The sequence below is a fragment of the Coturnix japonica genome, chromosome 3, assembly GCF_054131305.1.
Source record: "Coturnix japonica strain WE chromosome 3, WE-NBRP24, whole genome shotgun sequence".
NCBI classification, from domain to species: domain Eukaryota; kingdom Metazoa; phylum Chordata; class Aves; order Galliformes; family Phasianidae; genus Coturnix; species Coturnix japonica.
This window is the reverse complement of record NC_140665.1, coordinates 16,160,162-16,177,030: the sequence shown is the minus strand read 5'-3', so window position 1 is coordinate 16,177,030 and position 16,869 is coordinate 16,160,162. Positions and strand designations below refer to the sequence as shown.

At 41.5% G+C, this 16,869-nt stretch overlaps 1 long non-coding RNA gene across 1 annotated transcript in view; it reads left to right on the top strand.

Annotated features, from left to right (window-relative positions):
* The window catches only part of LOC116652411 (uncharacterized), a 190,354-nt gene that overhangs the window by 115,030 nt on the left and 58,455 nt on the right, over positions 1 to 16,869 (top strand). The window contains exon 4 of the long non-coding RNA XR_014944502.1: positions 7,002 to 7,108. This is a non-coding gene — a long non-coding RNA (uncharacterized LOC116652411). The remainder of the gene's footprint in view (positions 1 to 7,001; positions 7,109 to 16,869) is intronic.

The window sequence follows — 16,869 nt, the reverse complement described above, 5'->3', positions numbered from 1 at the left end:
CATAAAATATTTGGATGTAATTTAATTGGTAAATAACACTGAGTTGAAATGATTTTGTCTGTTTTCTCTTCCAACATATTGCATTTTTATTGCATTGTAATATTGGATTGTTCAGATAAACAAGAAGAGGATACTTATTTCAACCATCACAGAACTAAACCTGTTCAAGAAAAAAAACAACCTAAAACCAGTTGCATATTGTCTTATAATATTAAAATTTCAAAATGCTGCCTGAGTATTCCTTTCAAAACAGAAAAAATTATACTGTGTCTTGATAGGATATATATTTTAACATCTGCAGAATGAAAGTCACTAAGTAACCTTCTGCAGCATCTCTTGAGTTCCTGCTTTGGATCTTGCTTCACCAGCGGCCACGCTGACTCTGGGATTCTGTACAGCCTTGAGAGATGTACTGTAGCTGACTGATGTACTACAATGTAGTACATTGTTAATTTCATAGACAGGCCCTTAACATGAGGCAAAGGGATGTGAAAAGTTCTTGGTTGTTGTTTTTAACTTTAAGTTTTTAAGCTCTACTTTCTACCTTCTCTACCTGCCAGGACTGACCTTTATCATAAAATGCTGGCAAAATGAGGATGCACATTAGAAGTAGCCTGGACCCCAGGTGAGAGCACGCTTTTGTTCACCCCAAGAAACACATAAGTTATACTGGCTCCCCAGGGACTTACGAAACAGCTAGAAAAACACTGGCCAGTCTATTTTTCATGTGGCTTGAGAACTGAGGGAAAACAGCTCTGTCCAACCTTTGCCTGTTTGTTCCTACCTAGAATAATGAAAATAGCTAATTTGGAGGCGATGACACATCATGGTTCTTTCTTTCCTTCAAAATTAAGACCATCTCCTGAAACCATGATGTTAGGGGGAAGGACTTGCCTGATCAAGGAATCTGGCACAAAATGAGTTCCTTACACTAGGATGTTAATTGCTGTTGAAAATATTTATGAATGGATTTCTTTAATGAAGTGGTTTGTTGGTCCTAAGTAACTGCTTTATCTCATCAAGTCCACAGCGCAGGAAATCTACTGTGAAGGTTGGTCCCAGCAAAGTATGCTTGGCTTGAAGAAAAGAATCACACTTTGGAAAAAAAGAATAATGGAATATTAAGTTAGTAATGTCTTTTGCAGCTTATTTGTAGTTTGACGTTTTGACTCTGTGAAATGATTTTAGAATTTAAATTCTGGGGCTGAATTTGTGCCTTTGCTTGGATAGTTTTTTAAAGTATTTCTTCTGCTTGTTTCTTACAGAGAAGAATAAGATTACAATAGATGGCTTACATTTAACTGCCAAAAGTCTGACTGCTGGGACAAGGATATTCTGGCAAGTGTGTGTACAGCATTAAGACTGACTAGCTTCCTTGATTCTCTAGGAAAACACAGCTTACCTCTCCCAGGTCTTCCATCCAGGAAAGCAATTATGTTTGTATTACCTTGACTTTTACAGGCCTATTCGTATGCTCGAGAGTGAGATAAATGCTCATCTGCTTGGCTGTATTGGAGTCATACAGCTGTGTCTTTTAAGATGGACACAGGAACTTGGAGCTCAGCAGAACCCAACAACATGCATTGCCCTCTGTGCTGTGTTAACAATCCATGCCAGTGGTTGGCCAGCTAGTTAAGGAGGATCCTGAAGGAAACTAGGATACGGGTTGAACACTCACTGTAGTACTGGGTTGCAGGGGAACAGATCTTATTGAGCCCATAGCAGGAGAGCCATACCCTCTGAGATGGTGCTGCTGAGTTTCACCATGAAATTGTTTCTTCTCACAGATTTCCCTAAATTTCTGCATGCTTAAGCTGACTGGATGAAATACCTACAGTGTGAAAGGGAAGCTGATCTCCAGAGGAATAGAATTGTTTGCAAAGGGTCAGGAATGGTGGAGCTGAACACTGAACGGAAGTCTCTTGAAACCGTGCCAGTGCTTCAGCCACAAGGCCACTGTTCCTTCATAGCATGTTTTCCTTTGACTGTAGCAGCTTTTGCAGCTGGCTGGCTTTGTAGAACAGACCCAAAGCTCACTGAAGTCAGCAGGAGTCTACTTACTGATTTCCAGTGGACTTTGGGTCCAGCTCCATTAGATGTTTTTTTTTTCTTATACTCAGAAAGTTCTGTCCTTTAATACTCCATTTACCTGTCCCAGCTTATGTATTAAGGAGGCTGCTTGAGTTTTGAGTTGTTTGTTTTACCTTGTAAGGGCTCCTGGCAACTGTTTGGAAACAGTGATATAGAAAACAAGGTTATTGCTCCCATCTCCTCACTGGAAATTTCTGCTCCCTCAGAGCACAGCTACATAAACAGCTGATTTGGCATTTAGCACAAGGAAGGAGCGGAAACGCCTGGCAGGGTGGTGGGAGTGAGTTATTGGAGGTGATAGGGGCAGGGCCACAGGCTCCGAGCAGAGCTAGTGCCTGGTGGAAGAAGCTGTGCTGGATCCTGAATCCCTGGCTCATATGGTAGCAGTCTCTTTGAAGGGATGGGAACTATCAGAAGTAGGTGGGGAGGAACCTCTTCAAGTGCTAATAAAATGCTAAAATTAGTGTGATTGCTGATAACCCACTTAGTACTTAACAGCTGCATGTGAAGATTTCCTTTAGTTCCTTGGGGTTGCTACTTTTTGATTTAAACTTGATTTAAGCTAATATACATGGGCTAGAAATGTTCTCATAACAGGTCCTCTGCTCATTTGCAGATAGTACTGAGGACTCCCGGAGTCTGGATTCATCCCAGTTTTCTTTTGATCCTTAGATAACTGCTTATCTTAAGTCGTTCTGTGGCTGTGGGATCCCTGTATAATTGGTGGAGAAAAACAGTCACTTCTGTGAAACAGCACAGAATTCAGATGGGATGAAAGCACTTACCGTTTTTGTGGTCTTGTAGTTCCTTTCACTATTGGGGTAGTTCAGTGCAGGTTAATTCCTAATTTAAGCAGTTTGAAGTGCCTTGAAGTTAGATGAGATGGATCCATGGGCTGGTGAGCAGTGGTTTCTTGCGGACCTCACTAAACTTTCGCAGAGCTTCTGAAATACAGATATGTTGTTTAATAAGGAAATGAGAAACCTGTGGGAAAACAAAGAATATCAATAATCACAAGTACTTACATCTGGCAGTAAAGTTTTTGGGGAAAAAAAATAAAAATCAGTACAGCAGCTTGTTGCCTTTGAAACTTATTGCTGTTAAAATGGTCAACATGAAGTTTCTATTTTTAAAACAGCAGTTGAAAGAAATGCCCAAGATTAATAAGAAACTAAATTGAAACCATGTTAGTTCATAGGTAATGCAGTTGAACACTGAGTTAATGGGGAAGTATTTGTGGGAAGAGCTGTGTGTGCACTCAGGTTTGTATCGCTGCTTGTTTAGTTTTTATTTTGTCTTTCTTAGAAAGCAGAAGGGGGTAGAAATACCAGCCTGTTAAATGCTTTGTTTTCTTTTTTAGACTGCTGTTCAGTCCAGTTTATTAGGCTTTCTGAAAGAACACACTGTGATGAGTTATGACATCGTTTACCACCCCAATACGTGGGGAATTGCTAACGTAAACCGTTCTATAGCAGAACTGGGCAAAAGACCTGCCCAACAAAAACCTCTAGGACAAATGAGAAGACATAGCAGTTATGTGGAAACTGATGGAATGGAGATATGAGCTCTGTGTCATTTACCTGGCAGGGAGAAGCCGCCTGATCCAGGTGTCCAAGAGAGCTCTGTCTGTCTCTGTTGTCATCAGAGCTGATGCTGTTTAGAACAGGCACCTCTCCTTCATCTGGCCAAGTAAAACAGTAGTTACAGATGGATTTCTCTTTCCAAGATAACCACGGCTTTGTGGTTATCTAAATATTATATCTTAATAATATCTTAATAATATCTTAATAACTGTAATTACTAGCCCAGAGGATGGGATGGATTCATGTATGTGCTATTAGATGGAAAAAAATGAACTTGAGCAGTGAAATAGGGTGTTGGTAGGTTGGTCCCTGGAGAATAGCTTTGGTTTCCTTGGAACTTTGACCATTCGCACCATGTAAGTTCTGGCTCACTGACTGAGTTCGGATGATTTGTGCCAGCTGCAAGAGCTGTCTCGTATGGTTTTTATTTTCTCTCAGATTGTTATTATTATTATTATTTAAGTCTAAAAGGAACTGACTGTGTGGTAATAATAGCAAAATGAGCACTGAAGGACCTTATTTGCAGCCTGAAGGAGAATATGCAGGTAGTTGTTTGCTTTGTGGATTGTTAGCAGAAGCAGTGAACGTTACCAGCCTGCACTGCATGGAGCTGTGTATGGAATAACCCGCAGTGAATAAACTGCACAGAGCAACGAATGTATATTTACATATGGGAGAGTCTGTAAAATATTGTAGTCATAAATGTAGTTATGTTCATTTATATGTGCATTATTTCACTATGCTAATACTTGAATGCAGGGTTTGTATTTCACTGCAAGTTTGGTTCAAAATGTATCTTTATGGGGGTGAATTAATGTGTGGTGTTAAGGCCTCACCAACAGCATACTGGAGATGGCAGACTACTTGCCAATAGCTGTGGTTTGTACTAGTTAAGTGCCCCAAGTTACTCATTATGACCCTAAAATCAAGTAGAGATGGTTTCTGCCTTGCCATGTGGTCATCATGGTGTAAGGCATGGGCACAGAGAAGCAGACTTGCCCATGCAGTGAGGTGACGGACATGAGAAAACCAAGAATTGATGAGACAGAAGGACAGGACAAAGCCAGGGCAATCTCTGCTGTGTGATGCATTGAGGCAGCGCTCAGGCAACTCTAGCAGTGACCTCAGCTTCCTTCCATGCCATAGTGACCTCTAGAAGTGCTTTACAAAACTAGGTTTCTGGCTTACTGCTCTCAAAATGTTTGATTTTCAGCTGGATGTTGCATTTGTCATAGAAGTTTTAAGTCTTATGTTTGTGCTCGCGATTTATGTTATGTGAACACTATTGTTTAGGTAATGCAGCCAGTGATGGGGGGGAGGAGGTACAGTCAGTGATCAAAGAACACTGAGGAAGGCCTCAGTTATCTGGGGAGGGATCTGATAGTCTTTAACAACAGAACATTATAAATTTCCAGCTTACTGTTAGCATTGTTCTGCTTTTGTATATAAGCAAGTTATGTATGTTGAAAGGCTTCAATGAATTAAGCCCTGCAAAAAGCCCAGGTGAACAACAGGAAGACAGGTATGAATCATAGAGTCATAGGATCACCAAGGTTGGAAAAGACCCAAAAGATCATCCAGTCCAACCGTTCACTTATCACCAATAGCTCCCACTAAACCATGTCCCTCAGCACAACATCCAGTCATTCCTTGAACACCCCCAGGGTCAGTGACTCCACCACCTCCCTGGGCAGTGCATTCCAGTTCCTGACCACCCTTTCTGAGAAGTAATACTCCCTAATGTCCCGCTTGAATCTCCCCTGCTGCAGCTTGAAACCATTCCCTCTAGTCCTACCACTAATGACATAAGAGGCTGACCCCCAGCTCATTACAACATCCCTTCATGTAGTTATAGAGAGCAATAAGGTCCCCCCTGAGCCTCCTCCAGGCTGAAACTGATGGTAGCATTCCTAATTAAATCTTAATCTGTGTGTGTGTGTCCCCCGAGTTGTTTGATATTAAAGGGCAAAAAACCAAAAACCCTCACAATTTTGAACATATTAACTCCCATTTTTTTTTTTTTTTCTCATTGACTCGCTTATTTTCAAAGATGCTGAGCTGTTTTCTTGAGCACTTTGGTGTCCCAGAGTAGTCATCTGTATGTTACGTGCAGTTGGTGGCATTGATCGGAAAGTAGAACTTGGTTGAAATAAAATATTAAGTTTCTAAATGAGTTTTCAAACCCCATCAGCAGTCAGGCAGCAGTTTGGCACTCATGGTGAAGTGGGTTTTCTGAGAAGTTCTGCTTTGGAAGCATCAAAATGTTTTGATTATGAAATGTGAAAGTGTGACACCTGATAGTAGTGATTCTATATTATCACAGCGTATAATAATACTGAGTAAGTTATAACAGTGTACGCACATGGTTTATATTAACATTTTTTTAATGTAATATATGTATGAGAAACAATGAAATACAGCAATACTGTGAGAGTTAAAATATGAGTCAAGATTAACTCAGGCAAAATCAGCTGAAGTCAGTTTCGGTAAAACAATTTGGTACTGAAAAAAAAGGTGTTTATTATGTAAAGCTAATGCACCAAGCTGCTCCTAGCTTTCAACTGAGTTTCATTATTGTAAGTGAAACCAGTGATGCCCAACAATTTCCATTGTAGTAGCCTCTAATGTTGTTAAACTTTTACCATGCATGTTGAAATTATACATGCTGAGGTCTGCTTCAGGCTGAGTTATTTGGAAATGATCAGCAGAAACTGTTTGGTATTTCTGAGCATAAGGAAGAATACATTATTTTCCTTACAGAAAATACGTTACAGCTGTTTCAGAGGAGAGCCTTAGGGAGAAAGGCTCTGGGATGGTCTCACTCCCTTGTGAGTGTCCACCTTGATGTGGCCAAGGTGTGAGCTTGTTTGATGCCTCAACTGATGTGTTCTGTGTTGGAGCTCAGCTATACTCTGTTGGCCCAAGGAAAGTTGGGTGGAAGCAGGGACTGGGTTCTGCTGTGCCACTCCAGCCACTTGTGGAGGAAGAGCTGCCCAGAGCCATATCACAAGGATCAGTCCTGAGGCGGGCAGGTCACTTTGTCTGGCTTTGTCTGGAGCCTTGTGCAGTGCCATCAGCAAGAAAAGCACCCTCTGAAAGGCTGTATGTCCATCTCAGGAGCAGTGGGCACAACTGCCTCCTGAAGGCAGAGTGCTCTGAGCTCTCATTCCTCTATAGCATTGCTTGCAGCCTTGGGGCTCACCTCTCTCCCTTTGGGCCGTATGTTGTCCCTGTGGCCTGTCACTTCAGCACTGGCTCTGGATGTGGAATGCAGCCTGGCTGTCCAGAGGAGGCAACTAATTACAGCTTTAATTTTATTGTGTTTAGCAGGAGACAGAGCTCCAGCCTCCGCTAACTATGGATCTGAAGACAGGCAAGAGAGCAGATAAGAGGCGATGACAGAGCACATGGGCCTGTGGCACGCTGCCCATCAGGTGAGTAAAGCCCACTATTGATGAGCCGTGTGAAAGGGCAACTATTGCTGGAACAGTGTGTAGAGGTAGGTACGGGGGTATGTCTGCATACACGTACAGGCATTACACATGCAAAAACTTCTGTTTCTATGTGTTGCTTAAAGAATTGATTTAAAAAAAAACAACAAAAGAAGGAGTAGGAAAGGTGTGCTTTATATTACGCTGGTAGACAAACCTCCTTATGTAATACATGGTTCATTTCCTCTGGGAACTTCTCAAATAAGTTGCAAATATGTAAGCAGTGAAACTTAAAACCAACTGGCACCTAAATAGTGTCTTGTGATGCCTGCAGTTTGGTAACAAGGGAAAAAAAAGTGCTTTGAGGCAACAGAAGTGAGCTATTATTATACAGTAAGAAAGCAAAAGCGAGAGTGTTCTCTTAGCTGTAGATATTGTAAAATGTTTTTGTTTTGAAAATGGCAAACTGTAAGTTACATCTTAAATCTTGCAAGTTACAACCCCTTTGTTTTAAATATGAACAGCTGATTTATATCAGCTGGAGATCTGTTTTTGCGTTGTCCGTCTTTTATGCAGAATTCTTAGATTTCATTACATTAGAAATTGCTGCGGTAGATTTTACCATAAATATTCAGGTTTAGTGGTGCATTATTCCTGCAGTGATTTCATTTGTTTCAGAGTTTTAACAGTGCTCAGGAGGCCGGATTCCTCTGGAAGAAGGAAAAGCTGATCGATTTTGAAATATGGTTAGTGGGAATGTTACCGCAACCTGCTTTGCAGCATGGCAGTGAACTTAACTGCTGTACTGTCAGCTCTGTTCCTCGTTCCACACACAATATATTGGTTGGTGATAGTGCTGGGCCTTGTACAGCACCTCTTGAAATTGATAGGAGCCTTTCCTCTGACTTCATCAGGTATTGGGTGTTCAGGGATCTTGAAGTAGATCAAATAGCAGCTATTAATGTAGTCTGGCCTTCTTCCAGCTTTAGTTATTGCCCGTGGTGCTTATGCAATCTGTTTGGTGTATAATTTTCTCTCATTTCATAAAAGAAAGTGACTCAGAGCCATGCTATGCCATTTGGTATTTTTGTTGGTATATTGTCACTTACCTCTTTTCCACTAAGATAAATCCAGCAGCCGTCAGTCTACTGACCTTTTCTGTAAGTGCTGACATTGCTGAAGGCCGGTGTTACATTTATATGATTGAAAAAAAAAAAAATGATTAGGAAACTTCAAAGTGATTTCCATGCTCTTTTTAAATGCTCATGTTTCAAAATTGAGGTAGATATTTGGCGCTATTGGAATAAGAAACACGAAGTATTTGTCCACATCTCAACAATATGCTGAAGGCTTCAGTGGAAAGATCCTGTCTTGGTGCTGAGGGAATATCAGAAATGGAGCTGGTTGATATAGTTCCAATTTAAGGCAGTGTTGGTCCTTCTCATTTAAATTTCAGACAAAGGAAAATAGAATAAAGACAGTAACTTCAGACAGTGTTTCAAGTAAAGAGTTTGCAGGTCTCTGCACTCTGTTAAGAGCTGAGGAGCAGGCACACAGTCTGTCAGGAGCCTACCAGCATTGCAGGCACATGAATTTACTGTTGTAGATGCTGTGTGTGTTTTCTGCAGTACTGACTTGAAGTAGGACAACCAACACCCCGAGTTTGGTAGTTCTCCCAGTAGGAGTTTACTCACGGCTTCATTTCCACCAGCAGTTTGTTCAATTCTCTGCTTTTTTTCCTCTAGTTGTTTGAATGAAACAGGTGTTTCACAGTGAGACTGAGTGCTTACAGCTCTAATCTCTCTCACAAATGAGTCTTTTGTACTGTCTGGTGGATTAATAGGGGGGTGAGGTGCTTAAAAAAATAAACAGTGAGTGCAAACAGTAGGAAGGAAGGGGGAAGGAGTAAAGCTGCATGTGGTTGATTGAGTGAGGTGATGTCATTTATTTAGCAGAAGTGATACAGGAGTCAAGAGATGCTGTAGGAGGTAGGGCTCCTTTGAAGGAAACAGTGCAGCGTACCTCCAAGTGTTAGTATACCACCAAGAGTGAGGCAAACCACAGCCCGTCTGTTAGATCCCAACAAGAAAAGTTCATTGGTTTTGAAGCCTTGGAGCTCAGGTGCAGTGAAAGGAAATAGGGGCTCATTGTTAAGGGGAGGGATCAGCACTCCCTTTTGTTCCTTCCCCTGCTCCCTCGTCCTTTGGCACTACAGTAATAATATCTTGTCACTCCTAATACGTGTTGGCATAGATCACGCACGCTGATGGATGTTCAGTCAATGAATGTACTAAAATGGTTTGTTTCTGTTGATGTATGCCTTTGTAGGCTTCTCTAACAGGAATGTAAATAAATGAACCCTTCACCAGCGATTTCTTTCACTGTAGCTCAGTTTAACTCCTGAGTGCATCCTTACTAAGAGGGAGGCAGAAAGTTTACTTTCTTATATTACTTCTGCCTCAGTCTTTTTGTTTAGTTTCAGTTACTTCATTTTACTGTCTGAGTGTTCAGGCAGCTTTTTACCTGAAAAGGCAAGTTGCTTTTAAAAGTCAGCATTCAGTAAAATGAGGTTGAGAAGTTAAGGTGTGCAGTCAAGAAAGCTAAGGGCCTAACGTCTGCTGAGAGTACTGAAAAGATTTCTCATGTCCTCACTGGGCAACGTAGGAGTGAAGACAAGCTTTTCAAATTCACTTATTTTAAGCTTTGTGGGAAACCTGGCTTGTAGGGTTTGTGAATTGTGGAACTGGAATGTATTTCTTTTTTCATTGGTGTGTAAACACTGCAGTGGTACTTGTCTTCAAGCCACTGAAACACCAGAACGTCTTCAGAAAATATCCCGAACAAATTATTTCTCATTAAAGATTAACCATAAACAGCTTTTATGGAGAAGGTAAGTGCTGATGTATTTATTCACAAGAGGTTTTTTTTTTCCCTCCTCAAATGTATTGAGAGTTTTGAGATTTGCATAGCTTGCAGAGCTCTGTTCTGGACTTCAAAGTGTTCATAGCTGCTTATACTTAACCTACAACACTGGAAATGCCATCTTCTGTAATCATGCATTTAAAGAATGGTTTAGTAACTGTTGGTCAAACCTCTATTTTCTTGAAGTCTGCTCTTAAATTTAAGAAGTCTGTTTTTCAGAGAAATTTGTACACCAGCAGTAATATGCTTCTGGTGAAGACAGAAATGGAAGGCAAAAGGGCTGATGCTGTCAGCGTAATTTCAATTGTGTTTGGATGAATTGCAGAACTGATTATGGCTTTCCTCCCATCAGGCAAATCAATCACAGAATAGGGTATTTTTGCATAGCAGAGACTGACAACTGTTGGAATATCATATGCTTGTGCAGAAATGCTCAGTAAGTGCAGAGCACTGTTATGATCAGTGTAACCTTATAACAAGTTTGTATGTTGGGACAATATATGGTCCTTTCATTTTATGTATGGAACAAAGGTGATTAGAAACAGCCTTCTTTCTCTTTGTTGTCTTGTGAACAGAAGGTGCGAATGCCAGACTTTGCGAAGAGACCAAAAGTTGTCAGAATTCATGCCTTCATAATATCTTATTTCTAAATCTCATCTGCTCTGTTGTTTTAAATGCAGTCATACTCACCAAAGGAGAAGGTACTTATAAAACATGCTGTTTAGCGTATTTTTTAGCCTACGTGCTTGGTGCCCTGCTAATTATGTTCTATCTAGAAGCTGCATTTCAGAATGGAGAACTTTGTGCTGCCATCATCTTGTGTATACTTGTGATGACGAGATGGACTTGGCTATGAGGACACTGGAACAGAGCATACAGTATCTCCATATGATTGATTACTTACGGTTGCAGTATAGTAACATGCAGCACCAGATGTGAGAAAGAAGAGGGAGAAGTGCAAAAGAGAACTTCAGTTGACCGTGATGAATATCTGAAAGTGAACAGAGGGCTTTTTAAATGCCTTTAAAGAAAGCCTAATGCTCTGCTTCCCTAAGCAGCAGGCTGCTGATGATGGAAAAGTCACAGGCATACCTGCAGCGATTTGGGAAGCTCTTGTTTCAAAAGGTCTTTATGGCAGCTAAGAAATGTTTTCTGTTTCTGCCAACTTGGTGTGTACAAGTTACATCTCTTCTTTGCGTTTTGTTTTAGGGACAGCATGCAATGACTTGGACAGTGCCAACTTCCAAATTGTGTTTATTCTTTGTGCCTCACTGAGAACAGCTAGCTACTCCCAGCAAGGCCAGGCTTTACTTGTGCCTGGTGCTTCACCATATGGTGTCAGGATGTATATACTGTGAAGTGATGTCAAACAGAACAAAGAATTTTGCTGGAGAATAGTCGTGTCATCAGAACCTTTGCCAATGAGACTGAATTCAAGCTTCATGTAATAATCTGCTTGTCCAGTGCACCATCAAGGTGTGAAACACGAAAGAAGCAAGCGGAGCTTTCTTAAGGACTGTTGACTCCTGGCTGCTTTTAATTTCTCATGGCAGCAGAGAACACAATTCCCCTAAAGCCCTGAATCATCTTTGTCTCATTGAAGGCAGTATACATGGCCTTATTTGACAGGCACCATCTATACTTAATTGGCAGCATCCTTTAAGTCCCACGTCATTATAAATTATGAACTAATTAAGTGTTTTTGCGTTATCCCTCCTTCTTCCTATGTCAGTGTGCATGTGCTCTGCAGGGCTTATGCAGGTGTGCTGTGGGTGCCTGGGTTCTAGAGGAGAGGGCAATTTGCTGTGTGGAAGTGAGGACACTGAGTGGCTGTAGGTACAGTGGTGTGTGGGCAGCAGGGCATGTAAAATGTGGCACATACATCTGCTCTGAGTGCTGCCTTCACCCATCATTTCCTTGGTTTGTGCTGGTTGCATTGGCAAGAGAATGCACGCCAGGAGCCTTAGCTCTGAAGTTAACATGGGTTTTGTGCGAGTGAGAGCTAATTGGCATAGCAGGCCACACCTCCTCATGCAGACATTTAGGAAATGGTAAAGCAAATAATCCCAGTGGTGCCGAAATCAGCACGATAGCTGATGAAGCCCTGATGGGGAGAACAGCCAAGTAGCATGAATGGAATGTCAGTAAGCGCAGAAGTTAAAAATATACATCTCAAACCTTGAGGACACTCTGGGGACTAAGAAGCTATATTGATACTAGACTTCAAAAGATCCAAATAAACAGCAGGTTTTTCTCAATGCACAGAACTACATACTTGTGATGTCAGAGAGATGTTATTTCTGTACTGCAAATCCCAAGACAGATGCCTAAAAAAGCAGTCCAGATATGTTGCTTCCTATTTGATTTACATTTATATTTTATCTTATTTTCATTTATCTTAGAAACTTAGTTTTAGATTGATATTATGACTCCATATTTATGGTAAGTTCATTATGCTAATGCTTATTTAAGGGAGAGTACATGACCTGCGTGGTTCTCAGCAGTGTTTCAAAGCACCGCAGTTCAACTTGTGTCTGTTCTGGGTGGCCTTGGGCAAGTAAATCAGGAATAATAACATCAATCTGCGCTGTGAGACATATTGAGATGAACAGATAAAAAGGGCAGAGAAGAATGAGGTATAAATCTGAATCCAGATTTCTCCTGGGTACTCCTCAGTATTTGAAAGACCAGCATGTCCCTTTTCTTGGTGCAGGTGGCTTCCAAGTTCTTGCACCTTGTGTAGACTTTGGTTGTCTCTTTATTCCAAATGAACAAAGGTATATACAGTGCTTGGGTGGAAGCTGCTGGGAATAGCTACAGATCTGGTATTTCCATCTGTGCTGCTTACTCTGTGAAGCAACTGGGAGTTGCTTTTGCAGTCATACTTTAACTCACTTTGAGTTGTGTCTGAGGCAAAATGGAAAAGAGTAAGGTAGGGAGAAAATGTTGATGGTAGTGTCCTAGTTGGTCTAATGGAGAGCCCATAAAAAAGCCCAGGCAGGTCAAATAGGGACGACAAAAGAAAGTCATACCAATTTCTCATAGTAGAGAGAATCTCTGGGATAACACATTGTGATATAAAAACTTCGTGTGAGAGTTATAGACTGGATTAACTGATGATTTTGTTCTATGTGCAGATCAGATTGGTGGATTGTAATGTCACTCTCTGAGGCCAAGAGCTAAGCAACCCTGTGGAGGAAGCTGAAGAGCCTGTTGCTCTCATGACAAGGTGTATTTATGACAGATGCCAACCTCTAACTGTGTGCCAAATTGCATGATTTATGGCTTTGAGAGAGTTGCAGCTGGTTGCCGCAGGAAGAGCGACCTCACTTATTGTGGCAATGTGATGGTTTATGCGTAGGCTGACAAGAACAAAAACAGCAGCATCAGAATATTAGTAACCTGTGCACTGTCATATAGGATTATCTCTGAGAATGTGGAACTCCTGTATTCTACACACATTATTTTAACTAGGTTAGGCTTCTCAACAGTAACACTGAAAGTGTTAGAAAACATGTAAACTTGGGCTTTTATAAGATAGATACTAAAGCAATGTGTAGATTCACTGTAGGCAATCAGGGATGTAGTCTGTACTGCTGTGTAATTGAGTGGTGGCAGAAATCCCTGGTCACCATTTGAACACAGAGGAATGTTCTGCTCTTGTGGATAGTTCTGCCTATGTGAATTTCAGTATGAAAGACCATTTCTGTGTGGTTCATCTCCTTCTGTTCTTGAGAACACCATGGCCTTCCGAATGCAAAGAAAAATAATCTTTATAACCTGTTCTGTATTTTTAATATGTCCAGACTATTTGTATGAAAATGAAGTTGAAATTGCTGAGCTTTTCCTTATGCATCCCACCTTGCAAATGCCTTAATTAATCTCATAACTTCTGTGCTTCAGTAGCGCTGATGATTCTTTAGCACTGAGCAAGCTTTGGGCAGGAGCTGCTTTTAGAGCTGGATTTGAGCTCTATTATTGAGAACTCACTGGAGGGCAGCGCACTACAAAGTGGGACACTTGAAAGCTAGGAGCTGGGGAGAGGGAAAGTGCTGCATGAGCAAGAAGGGAGATTATGAAACAGAATTCAGCTCAGCGTGTTTGGAGCCACATAAATAGATTAGAGGGTTGTAAAAGAACACCCTCAAGGATTCAGAATTGCAGCCAAAGAGGAGGGGAAATGTAATGCTTTCGTACCCTGTGATTTATGTACCAAATAAGTTCGAATTAGTCACTAATGTGAAGTGGGTTTGGAAGGATTAATAAGCCTTACCCAGCACTTATTGTATGATGATCAGCTATAAATCATCTTCAGGCAAAACAGGAAGTAGCCAAATCCCTTCTGTCTAGAGATGGGAGATATTTGTGCTATTGTTCAAGGGGAGCAGTTTGAAATCTGCTTTCCTTCTCAGGGTGAGGCTACTCAGTGAGATTACTCATAGCAACTTGTCTGTTTCCAGTTTGCTCAGAAGGCACAGGCTGCCTGGTGACTCTGGTGAGGGATGGGACAACTGTGTGAAAACATGAATTCCCATTTGCTGGGCTTATACAATTAGCAGCATACAGTTCACTTCTAGGAATGGCTATATTTGCCTGGAGAGTGAATAGATGAAGTGTGAAAATGCTGTAGGTTGCAAACTTTCTGTTTGCGGAGCTTTTCTTACTGTTTCAGTCCTGTCCGACTTTTAAGCTCATTTTGTCTACTTGTTGTGGTAGTTTGAAGTGGAAAACTTTACATTAAAGACTTAAAAATCTCATTCTGGTTGATGCTTTGCCCATTTGGATTTGTGCCAGTAACAGCGTGACTTTTGATTTCTTGTGATCATAAGTCAGCTGGTGACCCACCACACCTTCTCTTGTGTGGTCTATATAAACTGATGCCGACCGAAGTTTCAAAGAGCAGCTTTCCTTCCCGTAGGACTCTACCTCACACTTATTTCCAATAAACTTGCCATCCTCTTGATTTTCCACAAGCAATGGTGTAATTGAGCAGTAACCTCAGCATATGAAAATCTGCGTGGCAGATGAAAACAGTATCATTAGGCTAGAGGCAGCTGGAGCATGGTCATGAAGCACACAGGGCTCAGCTTCTGTATGAATATTTAGAATTGAAGAGAAAAACCTGTTGAGCTCTTTGGTTGAAGTTCATATTGAACTAGGAAAGAGGGAGCATGAGCTGTTTGGCTAAAGGAATTGTTGTTCATCCAAAGAGGAAGGAAAGGCAGAATTACCTTGTGAGGAGGGCTGTCTGGGCCAGGCGACTGTGAACCCCTTGGGGTATTCCTGTCTGGGCACACAAATTTGTTTGGGCTTATGACGGAGAGGTACCAGAAGATGCACTGTCCATGAGTCCGAGGGAGTTCTCTGTATGGCAGAACAGACTAATGCTATGCTATAAAAGGCATCTTTTGTTTATTGCTTAATTATTTTAGACTTTAATGTCTTTCTGTTAAATTTACCTGAACTCACTTAGCTGATATTTACAGCAACTTAGCTGCTGCAAACTGATTGCACAGCATATAACTGGTCCATTTAAAGCATTGTGATGGGCTGAAGCACGAGACTGCGATGGTCTCACAACTGGCACTTGCTCTTGAGTCCATCCTTAGAAATTTTGAAGACTTCATTTCCCTGAGGGCACACAGCAGAGGTCTTCATGGCTGCTGACATGATGTGTGTAGCAGAAGCAATACCTGCTCTTTTCAGCTTAGCTGAGCAGTCCCAAAGAAGAGCCAAAGTAGTTTCAAAGCCAGGAGTTACATGTATGTATTGCCACAGCTGTTGACCACAGAAGGTAGTTCCAGTTGATGCTTTCCCATTTTCCAGTGAGGGGGCATTGCCTCTTTGCTTCTCAGTGGACCTTGGCACGAGTTGGAATGCCCAAATGGAAACTAAGTGAGAATTGCCTTGAATTCGACTTGACTTTTCAAAGTCAGTCAAATCCGTATGAAAATACGAAGCTGATCAGTAGAGCTCTTAAGATTAGGCTCCTGGTAATACTCATGTAAATAATGATGGTGGAACCAGGACCATAAAAGGCATTAAAATACTCTTCCTAAGCACACTTGCCCCTGTGCACAGCTATGGAATGTGATTTTGAAATGCCTCAAATTCACACTCACACAGAATCTGTCACCATTCCCTGTGACCTTGATCAGGAGCATTTCTTTAAATGCCTCCAGATAAGCCGAGCACCACCCATTGACCCAGGCTGGTCATTATCCTCTTCCTCTTTATCAGGAATCCTTCAGCCAATTAATCACGCACTGCTCTGCAATCTTGAAGCTCAATTATGCCTGGACAAGTGTTGCTCAGCTGTTCCTCCTGCTACAGATGTGACATATCCTGAGATTAGCTCCGATTCACAGAAGGTCACTGATTCAGTATCAGGCGCTAAGAAAAGCTGGGCTGTCTAGGAGGGAAGTGACACCATCTTAGAAGCATTTTATCACAAAGTAAGTGTAGATGTCTAAAAAATCCTACTTGCCACCACCACATCACAGCAAGTCCTCTTCACTCTCTGCTACCTCTCATCTTGAGACAATTTACCAGTTTTTTTTTCTAGATGAAGATATCAGCAGACTAATAAACTGTTAGCAGTGCACCGATGACAGACAGTAGCTTGTCCTTCTATGGGTTAGAAGATAGCTTAACTTGAATTGCTGGGAGAAGCCTGTTTGTCCCTGATCTGCACAAACCTGTTTTATGTGCATCAAATAGTTTGTTTTCCTTTTCATTTTCCTCTTGTTAGCATTTGCTTGGAATACGCTACGTTTTGCAGCCCATGCAGGCACTGTGGAGCACCCCCTGAAATGAAGGCCAGGCTGGACCTGGTGTTGGCA